Source organism: Molothrus aeneus, chromosome 1, assembly GCF_037042795.1.
Source record: "Molothrus aeneus isolate 106 chromosome 1, BPBGC_Maene_1.0, whole genome shotgun sequence".
NCBI lineage: Eukaryota > Metazoa > Chordata > Aves > Passeriformes > Icteridae > Molothrus > Molothrus aeneus.
This window is the reverse complement of record NC_089646.1, coordinates 124,935,398-124,951,675: the sequence shown is the minus strand read 5'-3', so window position 1 is coordinate 124,951,675 and position 16,278 is coordinate 124,935,398.

Genomic DNA, 16,278 nt, shown 5'->3' with positions numbered 1-16,278 from the left:
ACAGTGAACAGAACCAGGATGCTGACTCAATTTCTCACCTGCCTCCATCCTACAACATAACTGCTGCCATGCTTTATTCTATGGGTTTTTTTTGACAAAAAAGTCTTGAGACAATGCCCATGCACCAGATGAGAGTATTAGGGTCCTTGAATCATTCCTATTGCATAAGATGAACAAATGCCAATCACCTTTGCTACCTTCATCCTAAAAATCCCAGAATAAAAACATCACACAGAAAATTATAATTATGTCCTACAGTTCCAGGAATATCATGTGCAGCCCAAAAGGAAAAATGCAGTGGAGGCTGGACATAGCCTGTCTCTTGGTCCCAGACACATTGATTATTCCTGTTTTATTTATCAGAGTATGAAGCAGCACAGGTAATTAGTTACCTAACGCTCAATCTCACTGTCTAGCAGTTCTATTTGCCAGTAATTTATGCCTTTGAATTAAGAAGAATTTCTTCATAATTCTTCCTAATTCTTCATAGGAAGAGGATGACACATTGGAATGGGCTCTCTAGGGAGGCAGGGGAGTCACTGTCCCTGGAGGTCTTTAAGGAAAACTGGACATGGCACTGGGTGCCTTAAATCTATTTGACAAGGTAGTGTTTGGTCATAGGTTGGACTCAATGATCTCAGAGGCGTTTTCCATCCTAATTGATTCTGTGTTTCTGTAAGGATTTAGCAAAGATGTCTTCATGTAAACTACACATTGTGAGCAGTTATTCACAAATCTTCAACGTTCTCTTATTCTCCAAACAAAGAAAATCTAATTTCCCTTTTTGGAGAGCAAAGGAAATGTGTTGTGTATGTAGATATACATGGATTAATGAGGTGATTTATGAAGTGGCCAAAAGAACAGTTAATTCCTGTCTATCCTGACTAGGGATATTGCTAACAGAGATTCATTCTCCCATCTCCTATCTTTCTAGCAGTTCTCTTTTTCACTAGAGTCCCAGTGAAGCAATATCCCTTGACAGAATTTTTTCAATTATTTATTTCTTTTATGTCATGCAAGGCAAAGGATCTAGAAAAAACTTCCCTTTGAAAGACATTAGAAAGGGACAGGCCAAGGAACAGAACCATCACTTTCTAGTGAAAAAAGGTCAAGACAAATCAGTTTCCCTGTTGGTTTGGTTTCATTTTCTTCACACCTATTATACAGGGAGAGTCTGTTATTCTGGGAGTCACTGGAAAACATAATGAAATGATGTTCTGATTGCTGCCCTTTACTCCCTCAGGTGCTACTACTTTGGCAGATCATTTTACTCTTGCAGTTGGAATATATACATATATATATATATAAAGATTTAGCAGAATGACAATAGGTCCTTGTTATTAAGAGGATATTTCAAATGTTCCTTTTTTAAAATTTCAAATATTTCATATTGAACCCTATTGAAGAGACAAGTGAGAGTTCCGTTAACCAACAGAGAGTATATGAAACACCCTAGTCCAGAGCTCTAAAATAGTGAATTTAGCCTGGAGTTAACCAAAGAGACAATGTTTAGCTGCTCATTCCAGTTACTTCTTGAGATTATGTATTGGATTAGCCCCTCAAAATGTATTCTTTTAAAGGATTAAAGAGTGGAAAATCCTGTCTATTCAATTCAGAGAATAAGAAGTCAGTTCTAAATGATATTATCTCTGCTGAAGAAACCTGCTTTTTTGTAAGAGCTTTAGCGGCAGAGTGAGACAAATTTGGAAGATATGTATGAGCAGCAGAACTACCCAGGAAAACCACAAAAGACATAAAGAATACATAATATTGACTATGGCTTAATTTAGATCTTTTCTGAGGAGAACATCTGCAATAGACTGAGCAATCATTTATTCTTCCATGGATACTGCAACCATATTTTTATTTTCTGCACTGTGTAGAATACCTATAAGTTAAAAAGCATGAAAGCTGTCAACCTGACAAGTTTCAAACATGACTGCAGAATCTATCTTAAACTTGGTCTTTCTGTAAGTGCATCATAGGTAAGTACAAATACTGACTAGAACAGGGAGATATCTTAGATATTGGCAAGGATGTCCAGTATATGCAAATAGGTGAATTTTCCAAGGAAAGTGACTACAATTAGACAGCATCATGTGGATGGTTCATGGAGACCTGGATCTGATTTTTTTACAATAAAATATGTGTGACCCTAGTAAGTTTATAGTGTTTTGTACTATATTACTAAGTTCATTAGTATTTCTAAATAGACATAGTATTATTCACTGTTTTCAATGAATTATTCACATTATTATGTCATTGTTATTCACATTATTTCACTGAACATTATTTACTAACTTCTTCTTTAACTGATAATTTCAAAACACATGAAACCTAAAGAGCAAAGAATAAAATAGGAACTGTCATAAATCCATACTACAGATTATGGTATATTAACCATGATATATTATATACAATGGTTTGGGTTGGTAGGGACTTTATAGATTGTTGAGTTCTAACTCTGCTGCCTTGGGCAGGGACAGCTTCCACCTAGGGTTCAAAGCCCTATCCAACCTAGCCTTGAAACTTTCAGGGATAGAGCATCCACAGCTTCTCTAAGCAACCTGTTCCAGTGCCTCAGCACCCTCCAGGTAAAGAATTTTTTTCCTAATATCTAATATAAACCTATTCTCTTTCAATTTAAGTCCATTCCCCCTTGGTCTACATGAACTTCTAAGAAATCCCTCTCCAGCTTCTTTTTAGGCCCCCTTTAGGTATCGGAAGGCTGCTATAAGCTCAAGCCTCTCAACGTCCATTTGGATGGCATCCCTCCCCTGTGGTGGAGGGCTGCTGACTGCACCACCCAGGTTGGTGTCATTGGAAAAATTGCTGAGGGTGCACTCAGTCCCACTGCCTGTGTCACTAATAAAGAGGTTAAACCGTGTTGGTACCAATACCAACCTCTAAGGAACACCACTTATCTCCCAATATCTGTATCAACACATAGGGGTGGGTGCGCCTGTGTGTGTGTGATCCCAGGAAACTAATATAGAGTGCTTTGGGGAAGAATGAGATTGGGAATACATTGGGACATAGAAAACTTCAAGCAGTAAAATAACAAGTGTACTGATCATGCTCTGCTAGCACCAGTTATAAATTAAAAAAACAGCAAAATAAACCAAAATACACAACCTGGTATGGTAAAACATAACAGAGATTTTTTTGTCTCCCTCTTTCATACAACTAGCCTCTCTGAAAAACTGTTTTGATTTAATGCTTTTCCCCTGATTTGTGGAAAGCAACACTTTCCTGGAAGTATGTAAAAATTATATTTCCTGAAAAGTCAATTTTTCATATATGGTTGAAACTTTTGAAAATTCCATTTCAATTTTCTTTTTAAAGTGATATTTTTAAAAATAAATCTACTAATGACTAAATCATATTACTAAAACTAAATTTTATAGATAAAGTTTATGTTATTACATCTTTTGATCCAATCAGCTAAGTCATCATAGCAAGTTTTTTTCACATTTTCACATTTAAAATGAAAAATCCTAGTCTTCCCTTTAAGTGCAACATCTATGTTTAAATGAACCTCAGCCGAGGCCGAACAAATTGGCATTCCAGCCTCTTCATATTTTCTTAACTTCTTCTCTTATAAAAAATTTGGGCAAAAACAAACATATAAATAATACTACCCATTGTTTTAAAATGATCCTGTGTGAGAAAGTTAGCAAGCAGGGTAAATGACTACCACCTGAATTTTCTGTCAGGAGGGACTGTTGTTTTCTTCCAGCATCAGAGGAAATCTGATGCTCATCAGTGTTCTCCTGTGTGTACACAGCAGGTGTAGCACATTTGGAGCTTACTGTGCTCACTCCCACACTGATGAAAAGAGATGTTGATGACACAGATCCCTAGGAAACAGCACAGCAAGGAGTCAATTGGGAGATGGATAAACAATAAACTCAGAACACCTGCACAAATTCTGTTGTCCTATCAAATTAGATTTTATAGATGCAGTTCTTCCCTGTCCTTTAAGGTAAGTTCTGTATTTCTTCAAAGAAAACTCGTTTAACTTGCATGAATTCACCATACCATGCTATACGTGACTGTTCCAGGGTCTGAGATCTTCCACAAGGGCACATCAGTACTCCAAAGGTCTTACTTCTTTGTCCTGCTTCCTGAAAATACATGTTTTCTACACAGCAGCTAAAGAAAATTTTGCATCCATTTCTTGCACTGTGCTCTCTGTAGTATTTAGGCTATCTAAGTGACATATACAATAGGCTCTTTTACATTAAGATACTTGCAAGAGTTTTCTTATTGCCCTAGAAAATACAACCAGCTTCTATTTACATAAGATAATCATCAGGCTTCTTCCTCCTCTGTGTGATGGCAGGGTAGGAAGAGAGAAGACTATTGTCAGGAGTGGAATATAGAAATACACACATAAGTCACCCCGTTTTTTTCAGTCCTCTTATCCAGGAGAAAAGTGACAAAGAATATGAAAAAATATCAAAAAATGTTTCAGATCTTTGGGGTTAGAGGTCTTTTCAGGGAGCAGACCAGGCTTACTCACATTAATGGTTCTTGCACTTCTCTTAGAAGCCTACTATCTTGGTTGAAACTTGGACATAAAATTAGGGCTTAATTAGGAATAGCAGCCATAGTATTCCTATCCCTAATATTAATTCATCATTTAGAGAAAGACATCTGCAACATGAAAAAGGAAAGTTCCATATAGTTCCAAAGGGTTTAGTTTGGAAGTTTGGACTGGTAAGAATATTTTACAATTTATTCCACAATTTTCTTAACTTATAATCACATTAATATTCAGAGAAGGATTGTAAAATACATAACATATAGAGCCAAGTCATTCTAAACTTCCTCTTGTGACTGGTTGTGATGGAGGTGAATAAGAGCTGTACTGCATAAACTTTCATAATTTCCTCAGGATCCTTCGAAATAGAGTTAGAAAATTGGCATTATCTCCCTAACTACCCATTACCTGAACACAATTGCTTTGGAAGAGATTGCAGTGCTGCTGGCCAGGAGGTTTTCTACATATGCTTACAGGATAAGCAAGCAAGAAATTAACTTTCTCAGAACTGTCCACCAGACTCCAAATACCTGTTATTGATGGGTGACAAGGAGTAAACCCAGACTGCTTTCCAGCATGCACATCCAAGATGAATAATAATGTCCATGTGGAAAGCAGTTCTGAGAAGAAAAGCAGAAAGTGAGCTGAGAAAAACTTCTGAATTGAGTCCAACAGACACTAAAACAGACATCAGAGTTCCTCTTTCACTTCATTACCTTTTATTTTAGAATAAAGCAGATGAAGAGAGTTTTACATGTTTAATTATAGTTAATACATTGTATCCCATACTTCATTGTTCTGCTTATAAGGGAGTTAGGTTTTCATGAAGCCACTTTGGCATTTTTATTCTCTTGTACATTCTTTCTCACTCCTCTTAGACTAAGCCCTGACTTACACTTTGCAGATCATTGCAAATGAACTGCATTTTGGATATAAGCCAAACAGCAGCTTTCTTATCCTTTTAAAAATGGAAAGAAAAAAATAAATAAAAGAAAAGTGATCACCCCTAATGTGCCATCAGCTTTAATTAGACCTTTATTTATCAGAAGATGATGTCTGTGTTTAGAGTGGCTTGCTGGCTCAGTTTCCTCACTTATTACTAGTGGGGTTTTTTCAATCCATAACTCCACATTAGCAACATGATGTAAATGAAGATAACGATAATCTTAAAATTAACACTTACATTGAGAAAATTGAGAAAAACTAGATGCAAAATTAGAAACTGGAGCTAACAGATGTGAACACATTTCCAAAGAAAATATCTACAGTAAATTTAAAAACAATAAAAACCTTACTTTAAATATGACAGAACAAAGATTTAGGTAACCAGAGTCCCTTCTCAGACACTAAATAATGTTCCATTCTTCTGGGAGCTTTGTAGCTAATTTCTTCTAGGTACATATAGTAGGCTAGTAACTCAGCTGGTTACTCAGCAATACTACTACTGGGCTGAAAGAGGGAAGCTAAATAGTTGCATGCTGATAGAAAAAGATTTGATCCCACTATCTTTCATTACTTTCCCATTTGTGTTAGAAATTGTTTCCAAAGTGCAATTGTTGTTTTATTTATCCAGCCAGCTGCTGATTTCCTGACCACTGCTTTATAAACTGCAGCCTAAAGCAGAGACCCACAGGCAGCCCTGAACTGAGCCATTTTCTTCATTTGCAAGAGAAACCCAATGTGTTTTTTTAACTCCAAAATAATCTGAACTCTGTGCATGTGTTGTAAGAAGGACTGAAGGACAGCTCATGCTTATGGAATGAAAACATGCAAGGAAATGCTGTGGGCATTTCTTCTAAACCAAATGTAGAAAGAAAATGTCTGCCAACAATAAACAAAATTTGCCTAGCAAAAGGAATCTCTTAAATATTTTCATTGTTTATGTCAGAGGCATCAGTGATGGCTTGAGAACTAACGTATCTATGTAAATATTTGGAATTCTTTATACTAATAATGCATTTGTATAAAATGCCAAATTTGCCTAGGTGCCAAAAATATTCAGGCAGACTACTACAACGTGGACCAAAATGTGATTTTTTTTTTCCTCACTAATGTTTATAGTTTTAATGCATACAGTTTTAATGTGACTTGTAAAGAAAAATCAATATATATATTCCTTATCGCTGCTTAAGAAATGGGAGAGTTGTGACAGAAACTGATTTCAAGGACTATGAAAGTCTTTGCTGATAACAAAAAAAAAACAAACATGCTTTAAAAGTCATTGGGTGTTGAGACGAAACAAGAATTCCTGAAGTTTAGTTGAGTTAGATTAGCATCAGACATTTAAAAACATCATTGGAGATTTTTCAGTTGGTGGTATATAAAAACAGAGTAAAAAGAAAGAAACCAGTTGGTTTGAGGAAAGAATAAGATTAAGGGTGATCTTAATGCTGGTCTTTAATTAGGCAAGTTGTTTATTTCAGACTCATACATCGTGACACAAAAACAAGCGCATAAAATTGGGAAAAACTTCCAACTGAGGGGAAAAGCATGACCATCTGAGGACTAAGGAGACTGAATAGAATACTATCTATCTATCTAGAATTCTAGAATTCTATATTTCTAGTAGAATTCTTTAAAAAAAAAGAAATTTTGAAATGGTGGATCCTTTAATTAGTATTTTCAATAATTCTTTTTGGAGAAGAAGGGTTCAATCAGACTGAAATATAGCCAAGTAATGTATACATATAAGAATGGGATGGAATATTAATCATTCCTGTGTATCACTAAGGAAGGAATATCTGTAATTGTCCTAAAAGAAAAATGGCATATAATATAAAAGTACATCATATCACACAATAAATAATATAATACACTATAATTAATATAGTAGCAGTTTAGTAAATATTGAAACTAACCTACTAGATTTTTTTTCACTGACAGTTTTCTAAACAGAGGAAATTCACAAATTTCATCTCTTTGAACTTAAGTCAAGCATTGAATATACCAGTGAAGGAGATGCATCTATTCAGCTGGGGAAGACAGAATAAGGTAAAGCTACAAGGCCATATGAAGGGGATTTTGGCAATGGAGAACTTGAAACATTGAATCATTATCAGGGAATAATTCTATTTGAATAACTAAAGACTGGGTTTGGGATCAGTATCTTAATTCAAAATTTTGATCAGCTTCTTTATCCAATATATTAGGAGTATGTTCATGAATGTCACTAGCATGAAGGAAAGAGCTCTGAATACTACAAAGTAGAAGAATGATGTTTAGAATTGAACTTGGATCAATTGAAGTGGTATGAAATTCAGTTTTACAAAGTGCAAGTTCAAACTTTGGGACATCAAACCCCAAATATTTTTCTACAAGCTGTGCCTGATCAGTTTGGAATGGAGAGTCACCTTGCTGGGCAACAGTCCAGTGTGAGTGACAATACGTTTTATAACTCTAAAAAAAGCAAGCAATGTACCAAAATAAGTTTTTCATGCACAGATAGAAAAGTATGATTGCCACAGTACTTGAAAGACATTAGCTCTGATTTGAAACTGGCTGTTTAATATCAGTTGCATATGTTTAAGACTAAAATAAAGCTGAAGAGATACAAATAGAAACACTTAAGATGACCAGGGGTACGGAAATGTTTTTAAGATTAACTTAATAGATTTATGTATGATAGATCTTGTTTACTGTAGCTGGAAACAGACCTTGAGGATGCCTGGAGTCTTTAATCTCTCAAAACCGACTTGATGAAACATTTCAGTGGTGACAACTTGAAAAGCTGAAAAAACCTAGAAAAAAAAATTGCTGGCATCTCTCTGTAACAAAAATTTGAACAGTTATAAAGCTGAAAATATATTTTGTCTTGAAAAGTATACTTTCAAGACAGGACTCATCTGAAATATGCAAAATTTGATAATAATGAAAATCTTGGCTTTATGCTTAACTGAGAATATGTCTTCAGAATCATAGAATCAATTAGGTCAAAAAGATCTCTGAGATCATCAAGCCCAACCTTTGACTGAACACCACCATGCCAATTAAACCATGGCATAAAGTGTTACATCCAGTCTTTCCTTAAACACCTCCAGGGATGGTGATTCTACCACACCACTGGGAAGCCCATTCCAATAATCAATCACCCTTTTTGTGAAAAAATTCTTCCTAATGTCCAACCTGAACCTCCCCTGGCACAGCTTAAGACTATACTCTCATGCTATTTCTAGTAGCCTGGGAGGAGAGGTCAACACCCACCAGGCCACAGCCTCCTTTCAGATAGCTACAGGGAGCAAGAAGGTCACACCTGAGCCTCCTCTTCTCCAAGCTAACAACTCCAGCTCCCTCAGCTGTTTCTCATAGGACTTGTGCTCCAGATCCTTCACCAGCTCCATTGCCCTTTTCTGAACACTCTCCAATGCCTCAATGTGCTTTCTGAATTGAAGGTCCCAGAACTGGACACAGGACTCAAGGTATGGGCTCACCAATGCCAAGTAAAGGTGGAAAATCTCTTCCCTAGTTCTGCTGGCCATACTATTTCTGATACATAAATAAATTTTATATATATATATATCCATATCTATATCTGTGATACATTAACTTATGAACAGAGTTGTCTTGGATGTACACTAATAATTATTATTCCTATTAGTACTTAATGAATTAATACACATCTGAAGAGCCTAAAAGTGCACCAAGAGTCCACCAAGAGTCCTCAAGAACAAATCACAGGCAAAAATTGGGCTAATTATCAATTCCCCTGTACAAACTACACTTGTGCAGTGTGATGTGCCTATAGTAGATTAATTTCATACAGCAGTTTTAAGGTTGTCTGTTGTGGATGAAATTAAGGAAAAAAAAAAAAGAAATCCCGTGAATTAACTGAGAGCCCTAAATAACCTGCACACAGGCACTAAGTTTGAGACTCAGCTAAATATATCTTTTACTTCCTGAGGGTGTCACAGAATAGCTTTTTCAGTAACTGAGGACATAATAAAACACAGGACAGAAAAACCCATTCATACACACTTTTCCTCAGCTCTCTGCTGTCTACTAATGCGGATGTCAAGTTGAAGTTTCTCCACTGAAAGAGTTTTAAAATAATTTTATTGCTCTATTGGCTGGTTATCCCAGTTTCAGAGAAATGTTTTTTATACTCAACTAGATAAACATTGTCATTGTAAATAGTTATATACACAGACTACAACAAGTGTAATCATAGAATTGTTTAGACTGGAAGGGACCTTAAAGATCCTCCAGTTCCAATCCCTCTGGCATGGGAAGGGACACCTTCCACTAGACCAGGTTGGTTACAGCTCCATCCAACCTGGCCTTGCTCCAGGGATGGGACAGCCACAACTTCTCTGGGCTACCTGTTGCAGTGCCTCACTATCCTCACAATAAAGAATTTTTTCCTAATATTCAATCTAACCCTATCTTCTTTCTGTTTAAAGCTATTCCTCCTTGTCCTGTCACTACCTGCTCTTGTAAAAAATCCCTCTTTATCTTTGTTGTAGGCACGCTTCAGCTATTGGAAAGCTGCAGTTAGGTTTTTTCTGCCTGGAAAAGAGAATGCTGCAGGGTGACCTTTCTCTTAATCCCCTTTAATCATCTTGTTGGTCTGTCTCCAGGTCAATGTCCATCCTGTGCTGAGGAGCCCAGAACTGGTTTCACTGCTACAGGTGGGGTCTCACCAGAATAGAGACAAAACAGCCTCTTCTATAACGGTTGGGGGCTTTTTCATGTGCTATGTATCTAAAAAAAATAATTAAAAAAAAGGCATAATGGAGCTGTTCAGATGTAGGGACTATTGCTCCCAGTGGCAGCAGGTGCTGCCTCTGGCACTCTCATTCCCCTGTAATCAGAATCACTTCTAAATTTTACTCTCCAGGGTTTTTGCCAAGATGCTTTTCCATTTCTCATTCTACCTGCTCCCTTTTTCTCCCATTCCTCATTGGAAATAGCTTAGATCAAGTCTTTATTCTTCAGAAAGCAAAATTCAACCATTCTTGTCATAGAATAATACAATAATAGAACAATTTGTGTTGAACCATAAAAGATCACCTGGATCTAATCCCACACTCACCATAAATAATATCTTTCTAATATATAATCAAAAGCTAATGGGCTCTCTTATTTTAAAGCCCCTTGTCCTACTACTACAAGCACTTATAAAAAGTCCCTCTCCAATTCTCTTGTAAACCTTTTTAGGTGCTGGAGGGTGCCATAATCTTTCACAGGAGCCTGCTTTTATCCAGACTGAACAATCTCTACTGTCTCCACAGTAAGATGCTCCAATCCTCTGATCATTGTGGCCTTCCCATAGACTTTTTCCAATGCATCCATGTCTTTCTTGTGTTGGGGGCTGGATACAGCACTCCAGGTGAGGTCTCAGGAGAGCAGAGAGAGGGAAAGAATCACCTCCTTTCATCTGCTGGTCACACTACTCTTGATGCAGCCCAGGATACAGATGTCATTGTGGGCTGTGATGATGCATTGCTGACTTTTGTTGAGCTTTTCCTCAACCAACACCCTCAATCCATTCTCCTCAGTGCTGCTCTCAATCCATTCACTACCCAGGCTATATTTGTGTTTGGGGTTGTTGCAACCCAGGTGCAGAGTTTGCACTTGGCCTTATCGAACCTCATGAAGTTTCCATGGGCTCACCTTTCCAGTCTGTCAGTGTCCCTCATTGTTGTTGTTCTATTATTTCTAGAGTCCCATACTGTTGTTATCAGATTTCAAAAGTCCATACCTCCTTGGTGTGTTCTTATGGCTGCAGATCTTCACAGCACATACTCCTCCTTCTGCATGTTATTCTCTCTCAGTTCAGGGCTCTTTCAGGGCTCTCCCTGACTGGCTAACCCACCCCCTTTTACCCCAGTTATCTTCATTGGTCACAGCTGCAGCCCAATTAAGGACATCGCAGCTGCAGCCTATCAAGGACTCCCGGGACCTCCTGGGGCATAGCCTCTATACAGATATTCAAGTACAATACGTTTCCTCTACTATACCTCTGGATGGCATATCTTCCATCCAATGTGTCATCTGCATCACACAGCTTCGTGTTCTCAGCAAACTTGCTGAGGATGAAAATCCACTGTCCATGCTGCCTACAAAGATGTTAAATAACATCACTGACCCTGAGGAATGTCTACACTAAGACATTGAGCTGTTGACTGCAGCCATAGAGTTAATGCCTGAACCATCCATCTATCAAATCCATATCTCTCCATTTTAGGGACAAGGATGCCACACAGGACAGTGTCAAATGTTTTGCAAAAATCCAGGAAGATGACATCCTTACCTACAAATGCTGTAACGCCATTATAGAAGGCCACCAAATTTATCAGACATATTCTATTGCTAGGTTACTAGAGATAAGCAAGCAAAATACAGGAAAAATTTAATCCCAGAAAATGTTTATGTTAGGTGCTGAAATTCAGTTAAAGTAGTTTGGAAACCCAGCTTCTGTAAATAACTCTGACAAAGAACAAGTCAAGCCTCAGTTCTTGACTACCTTTTCAATGCATTTATATCGTGCATGGGTCTGCACCTTACAATCAATCTACATAAGATTAATCAATCTTGTATTTTTATAGATGTTCTGTTTATTTCCAAGTATTTATAATAGGGAAAATATTGGCTGATATTTGATGTAAAACAGTTATTCAGCATTAAACTCATCTCACATGCAGATGTATCAATTTTTGTTATAAAATGTATTGACATATGGAGTTAACGCTTAAAAGCTATTTTATGAACTGTATTTATCTGCCTGTTGCAAGTGGAGTTTTAACATTACATTTTTAAATAGATATCAAATAAACACCTAAGAATATAATTAGCATATGGGTTATGATACACTTTATGTGAACAGCAACACTTTGTCTGTACAACCAAAAAGCATTTCAGCTTCAGAAGGATGAATGATTTCCTTTCAAAAGACAACACTTCAAGAATGGTGAGCTTCGCTATAACAAGAATTTTGTGCAGAGAAAAAAAAATTAGTCAGTATCACTGTAGTCTATTTCAGTTATTTTCAGTTATTTTCAGTACTATGCTGTTTATTCTAGGCCTCTGTTATAAATGATCGAATCGGTAGCCAAATTTAGAAAAAATTTAACAAAGATTTATTAGATCGATAACAAAAAACAGAATTTTGAAAGACCACCACAGCCTCGGGCAGCGTCGAACCCAGGTTTCGGCTCTGGGTGAACCAGGATCTGACTGACAAAGTGACAGCATTTCCCCAGTGGTTCACCCCGACTGCTTCACGCCCCTAGCTTATATACAGTTTATTCTGCCTGAGGCAAGGATGACCGAACATTTCTTTGTGTCTCTTCACATGCAGAACCAGATCCATACATGTGCAGAATCAGAAAAAGTTAGGTCCAAGGGTCCAGACAAAATGTCTGAGCATCTAGGCAAAGTCTGTATTCACATGTAGCAGGGTGACGCCAGTTCCTGAGCATGGCAGATGTAATCATTCCAGGTGCAGGTCTTGTGAGTAGCTGAGACATTCCATTTATCTTGGTCAAGGAGGGTTTAGATACTATCTCCCAGGTGCAGATGCCAGGGAAATCATCGATGATGGCCCGGGACTGTCCCATTCATACCGTAACAGATCTGATATTATCTTATCGCTGTCCGGGAACTAGTTGAATAAAAACAGGACTCTGCTCCCAGCCAGAGTGGTCAAAGACACAACCTTGGACTTTTACAATATTTTATACATATATAGCATGAATTATCTCTACCATATACTACAGTCTCTGTCTTTTCACATTTTTCCCATATCATGATTGAACTATATTAGAATATGAATGAGGACTTTTTCAGATACATATTCAGAATTCATATTATAGCTACTGGGACTTCATTACACTAGCAGGAGAAATGATAACTAAATTAATATAAAGATCTCTGCAGTATCAGTGCTATATTATTCTGTGCTATTATTTCTTCCTTTTTGCTGCTTATCTGGAAAATTTGCATCACAATTGTTGAAAGTGTCTTTGGCTGTGCAACTCTCAACTATGAGCTGAGTTGTATCAATGGCAAACCTCTCAGGCTGAAAGTACTTTTTATATTCATATTAATGGTTCTGCAATGTGCTGTGATCAAGCAAGGAAAAACGATTGGTATGGAAATACTGTCTATTGTTGTCCCTTCCTTTTCATTTGAGGATGTCTAAAAGTCCATGTTCCAAAATACTAGCTGAAACAAGAGAGTCAGTTGACTGAATACTGACTGCTCTGGGTACTGTGAACATGTGTGGGAGAAGAGATGTATAATAAAACCTTTCCCTAGTAGCAAATTATTGAAATGTCACCTGATGAAACAGGCAAGACAAACCTATTGCTGCATATAATAAAGCTCCATCTGCCAACACTGACAGCATGTGTTATCTCTACCTTTCCCTTGCACAAGTGTTTCCCAGAAGCTTTGATAACATTTTTATTATTCTGTCTTTCCTACATTTTTCATAAGCAGGATTAATAGCTGTATTTTTAACAAGGAAAACAGAGTTCACAGCCATTTTGCATAAACTTAGTAAGCATATTTATATACATCTGTCTTGTAAAATCAGCATGTCACAGCATTTACAGAGGCACACATGCTAGCACCTATTCTGTCCCACTTATAGATGGGGAGCTTTCATGTAAAAGATCTGTCATTTTTCTTTGCATGCATGCAAACTGCAGTATAATTTATAGAAGTTCAAATAGTCAGGATGGACACTATCTTTACACAACTATGTATGCCTGAATGCTGAAAGCAGCACAAATCTATTTTACTGCCTTAATAATTGCTGCTCAGTAATCTCTCAATGTGACATCCCTTCCATGGCTTGTACCACATTCTGCTCTGGGGACTAGAACAAAAAGATTTGTCCCAGAAAATGCTGCCCTACCTTCAAATGGCCCCCTTCTCCAATCACAACATGTTGGTTTTTTTTCATGGCATATCAATACTAAAACTCCTTGTTTTAGTAGTAGTAGTAGTAGTACAATAACACTTGTCTGTGATTACCAACAATCCTTGCTTGGCCCCAAAGCCATCCAGCTATCAGTGTTTGAGACATTCACATTAGCTGCTTATCTTCTGGGGTTCCACACTCAGGTCAAGTCTCAAGCACCTCCAAGGATGGAGATTCCACAGCATCCTTAGGCAACCTGTTCTGCTGTTTAACCACCCTCATGTTCTAGGTCCAGCTTCTCTGTATCCTCTGATCATATACATCAGCTCTCCAACCCTCTCCTCACATGTTCACATGTCCAGATCCCTAATGATTTTTTCAGGTCTTCTCTGGACTCCCTCTTTCTTGTGCTGGAGTTGTTCAGGCTTGATGCAACTCTCCAGGTGAGATCTTACAGGTGCTAAAGTGAAAGATCACTCTTTTAGACCTGCTGGCTCTATCTTTAATTATCACAGCCCAGATGCATGGCTTGCAAGCCATTCCATTTGTTTTGATCCAAGTCCAGTCTATTTCTTCAGTCTGTCCTGGTCCCTCTACGTAGCAGCCCTGTCCTCCAGCATGCTGACTGCCCTTCCCTCCCCAGTTTGGTGTCATCTGCAAACTTCCTGAGAATGCTCAGGAATGTCCCATCACTTATGTCTTTAATGAAAACTTAAACAGTATAAGTCTCAGTACTGATTTCTGACTGAGGTTTGCTTCTATTTTCTGGACATTGGCTAAACTTTGTACCGGTGATAACAACAGTGACCAAGGCCAGCTGTCAAGTATGTTTTCCAAACCACCTTTAACTTCCACTTATCCAGCCATTGTCTCACTAATTTGGTGAAAAGGAGACTGAAGCCAACTGCTGAAGCCAACTGCTAAAGCCAAGGCATGCAACATCCGCTGCTCTTCCTTTGCCCAGAGAGCCAGACACATCATTAGGTGAGTCAGACTTGATTTGTCCTCAGTAAACACTTAGGCTGTTCCATTTCACTTTCTTGTCCCTGAGGTGTGTAGAGCAAGCTTCTAAGAGATTGTGCTCCACAGTCTTCCTGGAGATTGAATGTAGGCTGACTAAGGTTGTGTGGATTCCTCTTTATTTAATATATTTAATAAAGTCAATATCCATAATAGTTTGATATGGTTATCTTTCACTTTTGAGCAGTATTAAAATTAATACTGTATTCTCATCTGCAACTTTTGTGATAAAGATATGTTCTATAGAAGAGACAAATTAGTCATAATGAAAAACCTAATTCTATCATACTTTCCTTCAGCCTATCTACATCCATCTACACCATGATAATCTTCATCACCTTCAGGAAAGTCCTGAAAGAATTGTAACCTAAACTCTAAATTCAGCTGATAAATACCTGTATCAAAATAGCAGTGTGTGGTGGTTTGACAGGAAATGTGTTTTCTGAGATGCTGTGGTCAGGCCAATGGATGTTCAGACTTTAATATTGGCATCTAACCTGGCCATTAGGACATTGGACACGCCTCTGAGAACACGGGGTTAAAAGCAGAGCTCTCCCCTGGGAGGCTCCTCTTGGGTTTCCGGCGGGAAAGAGTTCGGGTCTCTCCCCCGGCCCAGCTGCTGGCTGGGCAGGGGGAGGGGAAAGCCATGTGGCCGGGAGAGGTAGGCCTGAGCCCGGGGGTGGAAGGGTGGAAGAGAGAGAGAGAGAGAGAGACCGGGAGCCACCGGGCAGCCCCCCCTGAGAGACAGAGAGAGAGAGAGAGAGAGAGAGAGAAGGTGCCTAGGACTGTTACCTTGAAACTGGATAAACATGGGCCTGTGCCAGCAGCACGGCTGGGATGGAGAAGA